The sequence below is a fragment of the Leptinotarsa decemlineata genome, unplaced genomic scaffold (genome assembly GCF_025532065.1).
Source record: "Leptinotarsa decemlineata unplaced genomic scaffold, Ldec_3_MD MMD2_tig00026314_RagTag_RagTag, whole genome shotgun sequence".
NCBI lineage: Eukaryota > Metazoa > Arthropoda > Insecta > Coleoptera > Chrysomelidae > Leptinotarsa > Leptinotarsa decemlineata.
This window is the reverse complement of record NW_027412684.1, coordinates 492,779-506,375: the sequence shown is the minus strand read 5'-3', so window position 1 is coordinate 506,375 and position 13,597 is coordinate 492,779. Positions and strand designations below refer to the sequence as shown.

General features: G+C 34.9%; 2 pseudogenes; both read right to left on the bottom strand.

Annotated features, from left to right (window-relative positions):
- The window catches only part of LOC141485282 (cyclin-dependent kinase 9-like), a 332,045-nt pseudogene that overhangs the window by 40,830 nt on the left and 277,618 nt on the right, over nucleotides 1-13,597 (bottom strand).
- The window catches only part of LOC141485224 (probable cytochrome P450 6a13), an 18,588-nt pseudogene continuing 10,902 nt past the window's right edge, over nucleotides 5,912-13,597 (bottom strand).

Here is a 13,597-nt window from a genome sequence, read left to right as displayed (position 1 = left end):
TTCTAAGTTTCGATTTTAATTTGAAAACTTTTTCTACTCTTGGTTCGATTTTTATATTATTGATGGGAATTTCATCTTCTAAGTATTTGTAATAGTCGTATTTACTTTCGAAAAAATAATTATCAGGGTCATACTCAAAAATGTCATTTATTTCAGCCATTGATGTTTCAGGGTTAAGAGTGACTTTGTTTTGATTTTGTTTCTCTCCTGTTTTTGGTCATCAATCATTTCTGTCTCTTTTATTAGCGGGATTGTGCCATAATTTAATTTTAATTGTTGTTCTTTTATATCTACAACTCCTTCAAAATGTTCCAAAAAATCACATCCTAAAATTCCGTCAAAATCGATATCTAAATCGTGAATATAAACTTTGTGTTCAACTCTATTTTTTCCAAATGGTAATAATACGGATTCATTAATTGTTAGTTTTCCTTCAGTTACTCCTGTTATTTGAATATTTTCTTTAAATCTTTTTGAATAATTTTCTACAGTTTTCTTTTTGAAAATTGATATTCCTGCTCCGGTATCAATTAGTATTTTAAAATTGCTTAAACTGTTTATGTAATAAAGATTGCTTAGGATCGGACTTATACGAATAATTGTTCTTTGTTCATTGTTCGAACGGGACTGATATTCGTTTTTTGACTGCCGCAAATTTCTCGGTTATCGGCTGTGCTACGCATGATGGGTCTATTAATAGCTTGTCTGTATACTGGGTTTGTCGTAATTGGGAATTGATATTGTCTGAATGACTGTTGGTAGTTCGTATACATGGGTTCTCTATATGAGGGTTGTCTATAGGAGGGTTGTCTAAAGACAGGGTATTGTGAAAATCCTCATAGAATTGTTCTTCTTCGTATTGATTTTGAAAATAATTGTTTTCATCATAAAATGAATTATTTTCCGAACTGTATTCGTCTTGGTATTGGTTGTCATTATAAAAATATTCGTTTTGGTCATACTCATTATCATAATTATAATCATTGTAATCAAGATAATGGGTTCTCATGTTATTATTTTGTTGGATTTTGGGGATTTTTCTGAATTACTGTTGGCCTATTTTGTGGTTGACCGTAATTCTGTTGTCTGAATTGGTTTGTTTGATTAGTTTGTGTACGTTGTTGTACTGGAAAGTTGGGTCTTGGAATATATGATTGTTGGTAGCTTTGTGGTTTTTGAAAACCTTGTTGAAAGCTTTGACTTTGATTTTGATTTCCAATGGGTCTTATTGGATTTTGGCTTTGCATATAATTTCTTTGGAAATTATTTTGGGTGTTTGCCATTTGTCTTGGTTTGTTCTGACTTTGATTTGGGGGTAAACGTGTATTTAATCTTTGATTTTCAAAGTATGAGAGCTGTATCTCACGTTTATTCTAATTGATGCTTCTAACATCGTTGTTGGATTACTTGCTCGTATTATGTGACCTAGTTTGGGTTCTAGTCCTGTCAATAAAGTATTTAATATCATTGACTCGATTAGTACTGATTGTGCTAATTTTTGTTCGTGAGTCAAGTTTGAAGCTTGAATGCAAGATAACATTTTTGCATTGTGACTTTGTAGTCTTGAGAAAATGTCAGTGCATTTTCTCCATTTCCTTGTTTTATTCTCTGTAGATCTTGAATTAGTGACGTTAGATCTCGCGTATCACCAAAGTGAGAATTTAATAAACCTCTGATCTCTTGATAATTTCCTGGGTTTCTGGAATTTATCAATTGAGCAGCTTTTCCTCTTAATTTATTTCTAATATGAATTGTGAGTAAAGTTTTTTGTTGGTCTACGGCCATGCGTTCGGCATGATCGCAAGCATTTATGAAATTTCCTAGCGAAATTGAATCACCATCGTATTCGGGAACAATTGAAAATATTTCAGAAAGTTTGTAGGGTTCAATTGGATCATTTTCAGCCATTTTTAAATTATTATTCAAAATTTGAACGAGGGTTAATCAAAATTTCAACTCAATTGTGATGATAATTCAAAGTGTACTCACGCTTCTCCTTATCCTAGTTTCTTATTCTATTCTTCTTTTTTCTTTTTCGTTGTGGCTTCTGGTTGCTTGGTGTGGCGGGATGAAATCCTACTTCATGAGCTCTGGCTACAGCAAGATGAGCAGCGTTCGACGACTTACGCGTGTTTCCTGGAGTGATTTCTTCACAACGGATGGGCAACGGCGACGACTTATGCGGTTTCTTGTTGCTGAAGAGACCGTCCTGTCCACTGGGGTTGGTGCTTGTTCTTCTTCTTGTCGAAAGTCTGGAGACTACCGCTGTTTGGATATCAGCGTTTCTCAAGATCCTACCGACTGCGCCAATTTGTTATGTGGTTTACACTGAATTTATATTTTTAAAAACAAACTTTATTGAATATAATTATTTACAATAAAGTATTAAATGTTACAAAATATGATTCAAGAAATCGACGAACTTGGATAGTCGCGAAGTGATTCAAGAATGAGGCGTCCTCTTGTTTTCCCATATTTATAGGATCAGGAACTGCTGATGTAGATATGCGTTTCTTCGAATGTTCTAGAAAAACCTTGGAAATGTGCTGAATATGCTGAGTCATTTCCTGGGTAACTGCGTAGTGGCTGATGCAATATTTGTTTATTATGGTGCAATCCTTGGACAAAGGGTGCATTGATTTTTCTAATATAACATGTATCTACCTGAACTTATTGGTTTTTTGTACCAGTCAATAAGTACGGTATAAGTGGAAGTGCGAATGAGTTTAGTGTCTAGAAATGGAACATTTTGTTCATCGTCTTCCTTTTCGATGGTAAATTTTATATAGGGGTCATAACTATTAAAGATTTCAACGATTTCTGTGACTCCTGTATAGGGAAAGGCAAGGATTATGTCATCAACATATTTTTTTAAGAAAAAAACATGGTAAGGAAGGACATTTAGGACATTGTCTAACAGATCATCCATTACATAGTTAGCTAGAATGGGGCTTATTTTGGCTCCCATTGGTGTACCAAAATTTTGTTTATATATTTTGTTATTAAAAGAAAATATGTATTATTGAACAGGAAGGTCAGTGAAACAACATCCAAACTGGCTAACACATAATTTTCTGGAAGTTGAATTCTATTGAATTTTGAAGAGACTTCAAAAGAGTCTTTAACGTAATATGGATTATCATAATCATAAGCCTTTGTCAATATATCCGTCAAAAAAGATGCCAAAGATTCTGTAGGATTATTTATGGAGGCAATTTTAACTAAACTCAATTGCGACCAGTCTCACTAACATTGTTAGTATTCGTCTATTAACTTAAGTTCTGTATTAATTCAAAATCTATCATCTTAGCTCCTGATGATGACAATAACCACCGTCGAAATGTTGGAAATATAATGTTATAAGAGTACACTTGCGCTTCGCTGCTATCCCAAATAACTGCAAGGAATTGTTCGTAACTAGTCAGCAAAGACTACCTCTCTCTCTCTCTCTCTCACTCTCTCTCTATATATATATATATATTATATTATATATATATATATATACAGTGTGTCAATTTGAAAACTTCCCACCCTCAATATCTCCCTTCCAGTACATAATATGAAAAAATGGTCAGACAGGTCAACTTTATTTGCAAGGGGGACACTCTGAATGAATATTTTCAACCCTCGGGGTTCAACCCCCTAGGAGGGGTGGATGTTACCCTCAGAATTTCAAATGGAAAGGGGGGTCAAGTGGCACATCATTTTGAAGGGCATTCAATTCGCTTGCCGACGGTGCCCTCATTTATTATTTTCCGATCAGCAGTATCCGAAAATGTAGTTCTAAACTAATAGAAGTAATTAGAATTGGCCTATACTAAAATGCCTGGTTATCAAGTTAGTATGCAAAGAAATACAATTTATTGACTCTCTTATAAGTAAAACTTGTGATGACGGGTCAGCTCTTCAACTTTCCATCAGGGGTAAAATTAGACAAGCCTCAAAAAATTTACATTAATTAGTTATCTGATTTCGATGACTTTCATTTGGGTTTATTATCGGATTTAAAACTCTTATCCCTTTTTTGTTACTTCTGCTATAAAAAGTATCGTTTTTTGAGCAAAAAAGGTGTTCATCGCATTCAAGCCATTTGGTAGTACTATCATTTCAGTTTCATTTGTTGAGCTGATCAGCGATACCTTAGAAAGTGTATAAATTGTAAGAATGGTTTTACACTATCCAAGACCGAATTGAAATAATTTTTATTTATGGAGAGGTGGGCAAGTGCGCACGAAGGGCGGCATCTCTTTTTAATGAAAGAAATCCAAATCTTAATATAAGTCACCGGTATGTGCTTGATTTGGTGACAAAGTTTTCCGAAACTGGTTCGGTGAAGAATAAAAAAAGGAATAACCCCAGAGTACTGAATGAGGATGCTCAAATTGAGGTGTTGGGAACATTTGCTGCAGAGCCGACTAGCTCCTTACGATCAGTAGCAGAACAGACGGGAATGTCACACGAGACTGTAAGGAAAGCACTGAAAATGCACAAATTTCATCCATATAAAATGCAGATTCTCCACGAGCTCCATGAGGATGATTATGACAGAAGAATAGAATTCTGTGAAATCATGACTCTTCGAATCAATGCTTTACCTAATCTTCTGTTCAATATCTGTTTCAGTGATGAATGTTCATTTTTCCTGAATGGCAATGTTAATAGGCAAAATTGTCGCTATTGGAGTGACGAAAACCCTCACAATTTTCGAGAAGGACATACACAACACCCACAAAAAGTTAATGTTTGGGCTGGTATTCTTGGAAATGCCATTATCGGACCTTTATTTTTTGAAGAAAACTTGAATGGTGATCTGTACCTAGATATGCTTCAAGCACCTATCGATCCACTTATAATTCACGAGCTCGAAACTCAAATTGATGCACACGGTAATTTACTGTTGCAGGAAGATTTGTTACATTTCCAACAGGACGGTGCGCCACCTCATTATTTTCGCCCCGTCCGACAATGGTTGAACGAGCGATTCCGGGAGAGATGGATTGGCAGAAGGGGATCAATTGAGTGGCCACCGAGATCACCGGATTTGACTCCATTAGATTTTTTTTCTTGGGGATATCTCAAATCTGTCGTTTATAAAACACAGCCCACTGATATGGATGACCTCAAAGGACGAATTACAGCAGCATGCCGGTCAATTAGTGGTGAAGTTTTCCAAAATGTTCGAGAGGAGTTCGAAAACAGACTGTATTACTGTTTAGAGCAGAATGGACAACATTTTGAACATATTATCAGATAAAGCGTAACAAGAGGATTGAAATTTGTTTTTTGCAATTTAGTATTTTTTGTTTGCACTCGATGCGTATTTCGTTAACTAAGTAGTTCTACATTCCTCTCACATCCACGAATTCGAATATTACTCAAGGGTTGGAACGATGCTACCTAGTACGATGCTCACCTTTTCCAATAGTCCATTACAATCATTTGTTTTGAATACCAACCTGAATACCAAACATCTAGTGCGGGCGAGTTTTAATCATTTATTTTTATTCACTTCTAATCACCGTTCGTTTGGAACGTTATTGTTCAAAAACTGCTCATCAAAAACTAATGAAAAAGGTATCATTGGCAAGAGAATTGAATGCCCTTCAAAATGATGTGCCACTTGACCCCCCTTTCCATTTGAAATTCTGAGGGTAACATCCACCCCTCCTAGGGGGTTGAACCCCGAGGGTTGAAAATATTCATTCAGAGTGTCCCCTTGCAAATAAAGTTGACCTGTCTGACCATTTTTTCATATTATGTACTGGAAGGGAGATATTGAGGGTGGGAAGTTTTCAAATTGACACACTGTATATATAAAAAAATAAAATGTTTCCTGAACTATAAATTCCAAAACATTTTTTCATATTAGTTGAAAAATTACAGAATCAGAGAATTGAGAAATTGAGTCGACAGATTCCTCAGTTTTTAGTTTCTGTGGAATCTGAGTTGATACTTTCAAACTTGTTCTACAATAAAAATATGACTTCCAAATTACAAATTTTGTCACACCGGTAACAATACAGAAAAATGGACCTCAGTAAGTGTATTGGCATTTTTCATGGACATTGCAAATACAAATATTTTCTTGTGTTACATGATGAATAATTCTGTAAATACTATACTATTTGTAATTTACAAATGTGTATTTGAGATAGCATAACATTAATGTATCTTCCGAAGATTTAGCAAATACCTCCTTTAGCGCTTGCAAGTACTGATGTTTTTGTATAAACGATGGGAGATATCGTTTTCTCATGGAGAGTAAATTCATAGTTTTTTCAGTAAAGAGATCAGCCCAATTTTGACCTGTACCATTCCGAAGCGTAAACCTGTGAATAAAAAAAGTTTCAGATGCTAGAGATGACTTTGTTAATTACTTGCTCATATACTCAGATGATCTGTTGATATTGTAAATGCAGTTTACAGTTAGATATTGACAATAAAACATGACTGATTCGGTAGTATTATATGGAAAAAAAACAGATAATGAATAATTTGTTAGCAAAACCGGGTTTCTTAGTGAACAGATGATTGATATTTCTTGAAATATTCACATGAGCTCGACTCGTATTATTTTCTGTTTGATATCAGTCGGTTAGGTTAGGTTAGGTTCAAAGTGAGTGGGTCTATTCGAACCCCCCACGCAACCCGCAAGGGTTTGTTGTGGCTCACACCTATTCACACTCGACCAAATAAACCCAGCTTCTTAACGAAGCCCATTAGTTTGTCTAGTGAGTGGTGTTTCAGGTCAGATGGTAAGAGTACGTCTCTGCCGAACTCTAGAAACCTAATTCGGTCCCCATCGGGGCAGGCACAAAGTATGTGGTATGCTGTTCATAATTTTCCAAACAAAGGCGACACACACTGTCCTCCAACAGTCGAAGTCTCTGCATATGCTGATTCAGATGTCAGTGACCTGTAAGAAGGCCTGTTAGACATCGTAGTTCATCCCCACTGTAGTCCAACAACTGTTCGGTTTCAAGATTCGAAAAGTGAATGACCGCCTTTGAGTGAGCCAATCCTGGAAGATTCTGCCAGAAGTCCATATATCTTCTTGCCATCCAGGTGTTCAATCTCTGTTTGGTAAAGCTTAAAGCGATGTCTATGACAGGTCCTGGTCCGATGAAGCTGCTTGCAGCACCCTCCTTTGTAAGGGAGTCAGCAGCCTCATTGCTTTCCAGGCGACTATGCAAATCCTTGAAAGTCTGCAGATATCATATTTCAGGTATCCACAAGGAACATATCAATAGAAGACAAATTGTGTGACCGTAGAGACCATTACATGTCAGCTCTCCCAATCCAGTGCCACGAAAATTGTTGTTTGAAATCAATAGCTCAATATTCGAATTTTCAACAGTACCATGTTTTCATTCAGTATATCCCGATTGTTCATCAGTATTAGAATCAAAAATTGACTTGGTGAACCAAGATTTATATTCGGTTATAGTTATATTGGGTGATGTCCAGATCGTCAACAATCAGCTTTAGTTTGATGAGACTCGATTTAACAAAAATCGTACGAGAAAACAACTAGGTGGAATTCGTATGAAATATTAGGTTTCTGAATATAAGGAGGCATTATTTCTTGGAAGGCACTACCTTTATCACTAGTATGATGCTGAACTAACTATGAGGTTACTTTGACGAAGTATTTCAAATTTTTCTTTGAGATTTGGAATATGAATGTTACAAGAGTTTCAATCACAAGTGATCATCTTCAAGAGGCAGAATAAACAGTTTAATATACACCAAAAGCTCCAAACGGTGCATCACAAGTATGGAATATGGTAAGAAAAGAAGTTTTCCAGAATATCCTGATTCAGTCGCGTAGTAAGAATATATTGGACATCAGAGTGCCCCTTCTGAAGATAAAGGAAGAGCTCAACAATTGATCTATTACTCAAAACTATACCTTTCTGAAACTGAATCAAGGATTTATGTTTTGTCACTCGTAGGGTTTTAATCACATTGGAAGTTTTTTCTAGTACTTTTTTCTGATCCTCTAAATTTATAACAAATGCGTTTTTAGATGGTTCGTTAGCCCTTATTTTCGTTTTCGAATTCATAACGTCAAACCATCTGTTAATGAGCTGAACGAAGTCTGATACTTGTTCCCAGGGTAACTCTGATGGCATTAATCCGCTTTTTCCACAATATGAAACTGCCTTCGAAACAGAATTAGAGAACAGTTGCACTGATGGCCTAACTTTCTGTCTTTTAGTTCCCTTCAATTCGATATGGTACTTGCTGACTTTATATACTATAGAAAGCTCTGATGTAGATATATCCAGGAGACTTTCGAAACAGGATTTATCCATAAATGTACCATTCAACCAAAATCCTTGATCAATGAAGTGATTTCTCAATAACTTGATTAGATGAGGTACATCGACAAACAAAAAAAATCCTCATAGATTAATTACAAGGATGTGGGAATGAACAATCCTTATCGTGAGAATATTCATTTCCGAGAAATATTTCATATTCGTAGGACCCATGTCACTTACTATTGCTACCACGGTGAAACCGACATTGAATAATGCAGATATAATTTGGTTTGAAATTTCTTTTTTCATTGGCTGATCAAAATCATAAAACAAGAGTGCTTCCAATTACTAATCAGCCCTCGTGCCATTACAGTTTGGCAAGTATTATGTGGGCCTATCACTTGTTCATCTTTTATTTATATCAATCCTATTGGATAAATGGATTTCGTCGAAGGAAAGAACACAACTTTTCAATGTCTTTCATTGAAATGACATTTTTTGCATGAGATTGATAACATTGGTCGAAAGTCCGGGGCTGCGATTGAATGAAAAAGCCCATTTCCTTGAAGTAGAAAGTGCTGGTAGGGCAATGCGTTCGCTCTCATAGCGATAGGCCTTTGGACTAACACTTCTCAATGATATGGCAGATGCAATATCCTCTGCTGACCACTTTCTAAGATTCTTATTGGGATTCAATAGTCTTTCTATTTCACCAGACGAAAAACATTTCTCCAATGATTTTTCTGCATGTCTCCATATCTTTCTTCAGCTGTAATTTTCATCGCACAGTTCCCTATTTAACGATTCCAAATGTGCAACCTTTTATACTAGTTCTGCTATATGTAACTTCGCAATTCTGAAAAAAATTTAAAAATGCATAAAGAAAAAAAATCGATTAGAGGCAATATTCACAGTGGCAATAAGTTCGATTGATAAAAGAACCTAACCTCTCTTTTTCTTTTTTCTGTTGTGCATTCGACTGAACTGAAGTACTGCAAGTGCTATCTACGTTTGTTTGTTCAGGTTGTTTTATCTCTTCAGTATTTAATTGTAGTGATGTGACAATTTTCCAATTGTTGCTCTGGTAAAAGAGTGGATTTTCCCCTTTTAGCAAAACGAATTGTTCTTTCTGATTCTTCAGTTTGCTTTCTCTTAATAAGAGGTTCAGAGTGGGCACAGCATCAGTTTTCGAAATACGGGCGTTTTTTTGTTGAAAAAGTACCATATTGCTCTTTGACTGATAAATCTTCGAAACAATCTTTATGGAAATGAATAGAACAAATAGTTGCTGAAAACCATTGAATACCTAATAAATTATTTGTCATCATTGCTTTAATTAATACACACCATTTTTCAAATTGATGTTGTCCTTTCTCCTACATGCTGAAATCCATTGTTTAGACAGTTCTTTGCTCTTTGGGAATCGAAAATACTTAATATTGGTCCCTTTTGTCACTCTGTTGTAATTATTACAACCAAAAACCGCACAACCAGGCATTCTTAGTTATATACCTACCTACTCGTATTTTTGTTTAATTATTGAAGCTTCGAATATGACACTAAATTGGCCAAAGCTAATTAAAATGTTTGAAAACCACTCTTGACAATAATTTCGTAATAATTCTGAAACTTCAAAGTACAACAGAGAACTTGTGAGAAATTCAAATTGAATTTAGGCAAGTCTACGAAGTTACAACCCGATATGCTTCGCACTCACGTCATCTGCGCGAACTGGACGCGTTTGGAACTAACGAGTAGCAAACCGTTATGAGTGTATCGTGGTTGAATATATGAAATGGGAATATGGGTAGGTTTTTTTGACTTTGCTTTCAAATATAACCAGAATATGACTCACACGAATTAACTAAGTGAGTGTTACATGGGAGTTTGAGCAGAATAAATTTAAATTATTACACTTCACAGCTGTATTATTCTATTTCTGAATATTAGTTTTTGTGAATTTGGGAAAGTTCATACTCATATACATTTTGAACGTTATACGGAACTCTTGAATAATCTTAGAAGGCCAATGATTCAATCGTAATAATTTATTTTCAATTCGGATAACGTTAAGATCGTAGATGATATGAAATATGTTCTATTCAAGGAAGCCTAATGAATTAGAAAAACAGACTGAACTTGATTAAAATAGTTAATAACATGGAAATTGAATCGAGTGATTGTAGGTAGATGAGTCCAATAATGATTATTGATATTATCAATTATCTATCTATTCAATTCTTCATGTCATGTATATCTACTCACCTAAACAAATTCTAGGACCTTCTCCAAAAGGTAACCAAGCGAACTGTGGTATTGTTTTCTTATTCTCTGCATTGAATCTTTCTGGGTCAAATTTTTCAGGATCTGGATAATATTCGGGATCAAAATGCAATCCAAGAACTGGAATATTGTTACCATCCCTTTTTCGATTACAATGTTGCTATCTGGCACCTTATAATTATCCGTGCATTTTCTCAAGAGGAATTGAAGAGGGGGTATTTACGAAGAGTTTCTGAAACAAAATTTGTGTAAAAAACAATAACTGTTCTGCATGTGGTCATGTGAAATGCATGAAAATGAAAAATTTTTTACAACTTTCATATTTAAAATTATTATATTCATCATCAGAAATACTTCACAAATTGAAAACAGATATGTATTAGACTCTGAATAAACAACTACTCAATTCAACTGAATATAAGTTCCTATTTTGAACTGAACTGTACATAATCTATTTCTATAAGAAATTGTTTTCAAACCACTCTTTTGCATTCGAAATGATTTCCCAAATATTACGGAGAAATTCCTGAAAGGGCTGACATTTAAGCCATACAGATTACATATAAATTTCGTAGTTTTTATTGAAAAATGCGACAGAAAATTTATAGTGAACATAATTGTACAAAAACGAAAGCAACAACAAAACTACCATAAAGGGTGAGAAGTTTTGTAGTTTTAGATGAACGATTCTCTGGTGGTAAGAGACCATAGAAGATTATGTACAGGATGTTCACAAACTAATGTTCACATACTAGGACACACATGTCAAATATGAAGGAATATTATTCATGAACGTTATTTGAATCGAATTGAAAGATATTCCATTGAGAAGTCATGTATTTCAACACCAATACAAAATCATAAATGGAAATATGTATCATAGACAGATTTGAAACGACGTTTCGAATTTTGAAAAATTCAATTGGTTCTGGAAAAATTCGATTAAAAAAAATGTACAACTTTGTTTTCATTTTTTTCAACAATAATCAAGAGAATATCAAATGCCAACAAATTTTTTTTTATTCTGTTATTTGTCAAGCAGTACAATATCAGGCGACAAAAGTTGACCTTTCGTCGCCGAGAAACCAATACCAAATTAAATTTTTATATGAACTGGAAAAAAAAATCAACCGATATGAGTCAGCCTTTTTGGCGACAACTTTACTGTTGTATCACACATGCTGAAAATTTCTTGGATTTTGAAATGTCATCTCAATAAGCTCTAAAGTAGACAACTCTTTTCTTATTGAACGGACTTCGTATCTCTTTCTGTTTCCGATTTTCCCATTGTAGGTAGAATTTGTTATGCACCGGTATGAAGTCAAAATAATAAAAATTTTGAGCCACAAGGGCTCAAAATCATCCTTGAAGTTGACAGTCTTGGAAATAAAGCTGTGCCTTTCTGATCTTTCATCATAACAACCTCAATGAAAACCATAATCGACAAGTTTTTTACAGTCGGTATTATTCGTTTATCGTTGTTTTGAATATATTCTGATGAATATGTAACTAACTGATGAACTCTTTGCCTTTTTTGAATGGTTTATTCAGGCTGAAATTTTTTCAACTGATGTTTGTTTGAAGGTGGTTTGACAATATTTAATGGTGCATTTCATAAGTTCGGACTCCTATTATCTAATATGATATAAATTGAATTGAAATAACTAATAGAATCTGCAAGAAATTAGAAACGTCATTATTAACAAGAAATAAAAATTGAAAGGTTATTCACGACGTTTAGATTGTTAGTATCCACAATCGTCTCGGATGATAACTGAACTTATTCCTCAGAGATCTGACTGTTTATAGGTCATCCTTGTGTGGGTTACCTATCCCCTCTTCCTCTTTTGCCTTCATCGGTTTTAGCGGAAGCTAACCTTTTGGCAGGAGTTGGTCGTTTCCCGCTTGATTAGAGGTTTCCATATGTTGCGTATCTCTACACTAGCTTGACTATATGTGTCGTTGGACAACATATGTGCGGCTTCTTTCTTTGAATTTTCTTCTAAAACAGTGTTCCTCATTGTGGATGATTTTAGCTTAAGCTCACTTGATGTTATATTGATGAGTCCAAACATGCTCTGCTATTCCTGATTTGCTGGTTTCTTCTCTCTCTGTGTGTATCTTGTGCTCGGCAATGCGAACTTTCAATGGCTTCTTAGTTTCATCGATGTATGATTCTACGTACTCGCAGAGTATCTGGTAAATGCAATTTTTAGAACCGCAGTCCGCGTTTGGTGGCCTGGTTTTCGTGAGGCTGCTACGAATAGTGTTCCCAGATCTGAAACAGATTCTGATCTTATACTTGGACCCAGTCCTTCTTATCCTTTCCGATAATCTTCTGATGTATGGAAGTACAAGTACTGGTTGTGACGGCTTCTCATCCTTGTGGAGCTCTTGCTGTCTTCTAGCTGAAACCTGTTCCACTTTCACTTTGTAGTAACCATTTCGTTGAAGGCCAGGAATCCAACACCATCAATCGACTATCAGAGGAATCATCAAGACTCTACTACACCGTGCTTTCGGGGTCTATATATCAGAGGAAGGTCTCGAAAAGAAATTAAGCATCATCAAAATAATCTATGAAGGGGATTGATGAAAGCACTCGAATGACCTATAAATAGTCAGATCTCTGAAGAATAAGTCCAGTTATCACACGAAGACGATTGTGGATACCAACATCGAAACGTCGTGAAGTAACTTGGTTTGGAATCTTTCAATTTTCATTTCTTGTTAATAATTTTTTGATTTTCATCTCGTGGTAGTAGTTCAATTTGTTTATATTTTTTGCTTTTAGCTTGTATTTTTATTTCGTTTTTGATTTCAGTTTTTTTTTGCTTAATATAATTGTTATTTTTCAGGATAATCTCTTCAATTTTTTACAGATTCTTTCAAATATTTCAATTCATTGTATATCATAATAGAAAATTGAAGTGCGAACTAATGAAATTTCCAAGTGATATTCGTACTTCATTAAAAAACCTACCATAAATCACTGTTTCCAAATAGTGCATCTCCATCAAAGCATCGTACGTGATCTCATTATTGTA